We start from the raw sequence: 1779 nt of genomic DNA, 5'->3' as shown, positions 1-1779 counted from the left end.
TGACTGAAAAACCATTTACTTTTATCCAGCCTCCAACATCTGTCCTTCTCTGATGATATTGACTTTCAGCTCAGGTATTGTGGGCTCATATATAGTCTTTGCTGTTTTGTGGGGAATGAGAATATCACCCCTCTTCCCAAAACAAGGAGGTCCCTCCTGTACCCAGAGCACATGCTGAGCATCTCCTAGTCATCCTGTGTCCCTCTCTGGGAATACATGTGCTTGGGCTGCCAAAGCTGATACATCTATCGAGGCAGGTACCTTGGGAGATTAGTGGTTTCTTCTTCTAATATGTGGCTGCTTCTTCTTCTTCTTCTTCTTCTTCTTCTTCTTCTTCTTCTTCTTCTCTTCCTCCTCTTCCTTCTCCTTCTCTTCTTTTTTGTGAGATGTATTCATTTTATATATGTGAGTACACTGTCACTGACTTCAGACACACCAGAAGAGGGATTAAATCCAGGGGTTAAATCCAGGGAGGATAGAAACCAATTGGGACCAGCTGAATCCAGCTCAAGCCTGTCCCACAAAGACGCTGGTCAATTTTCCATAGCCCACTCAGGCATAGCTTCCCAGAGGAAGGAACAACAGGGAGAAGGACCAGACCTTTCCCTTGTGTTGTGATGACTGTCAATCTAAAACAGCTAATGTCAGAATATGCAATGTGGGATCTGTAAAGATCCCTCTTCTGGTGTGTCTGAAGTCACTGACAGTGTACTCACATATATAAAATAAATAAATCTTACAAAAATGAAGAGAAGGAGAAGGAAGAGGAAGAGGAGGAGGAGGAGGGAGAGGAGGAAGAGGAGGAAGAGGAAGAGAAAGAAGAAGAAGAAGAAGAAGAAGAAGAAGAAGAAGAAGAAGAAGAAGAAGAAGAAGACTCTTCTCATAGTTTTACAGTCACCCAAACTCAAAGATGCCCTGATGAGCATAGGCCCAGTGTGATTCTAACACTGGGCCCTATGAAGATGGGAAGAGGGAGGAAGGCAGCCCTGGGAACAAAGCGCTGAGTACTAAGATTCTCTGGGAGTCCATCTCCTGTGCTCCCACCAGTGTCCTCCATCCTGCATCCCTTTGATTCTGCTTGGCTTACTCTTATGCCTCCTTGCTCTTCTTCTCTTGTTCTTCTCCTGCCCTCTTTCCTTTTCCTCCCCTCCTCATCTTCCTTATTCCCTTTTTTCTTCCTGGGTTTTGTCTTAGTCCATTTCAAGTGGCTATGACAGCATACCTGAGATTTGTAGCATCTAATCAATAGAATTCTACTTAACTCACAGCTGTAGAGCCTGGTTAGACTTTGTCAGTACTTGGTGTCAGTATTTGGTGGAAGTCTCCTGCGCAATCATCCTAAGGGGAGAAACCGGAAAAGAAAGACTACAGAGCAAATGAGCGTGTGAAACAGAACTGAGCTCTTTCTTGGTGTAAAACATCACTCCCATGATGGCCTTCATCTGCCTGTGAAGATGCTACCTCATTATCTAACTCTCCCAGAACCCTGGCATGAGGAATGGGGTCTCTAACATGTGGACATCTGGGGGATGCCTTCAAGCTGCAACATTCTCCCATTTTCTCTTTTTCTCCTCTAACTCTTTCCTGATGCTCCTCTGCTTCTCACCCCAGCTGTGCTCCCCCAAGCCATATTCACGCCAGAATCAGTGGAGTGAGGTGTGGATGTGCACAGATCTGATCTGGAGGCAGCAGGCACAGTAGACACCTGCCTCTGCCCACTGTTGCCTGTCTTCTGAATGCTTCTTCTTGCCCCCCACCCCATCCCTTATTCTCCCTAGT

The sequence above is a fragment of the Grammomys surdaster genome, unplaced genomic scaffold (genome assembly GCF_004785775.1).
Source record: "Grammomys surdaster isolate TR1022 unplaced genomic scaffold, NIH_TR_1.0 1164, whole genome shotgun sequence".
Taxonomy (NCBI): Eukaryota; Metazoa; Chordata; class Mammalia; order Rodentia; family Muridae; genus Grammomys; species Grammomys surdaster.
The sequence above is the reverse complement of the archived record's forward strand: the minus strand, read 5'-3'. Positions refer to the sequence as shown.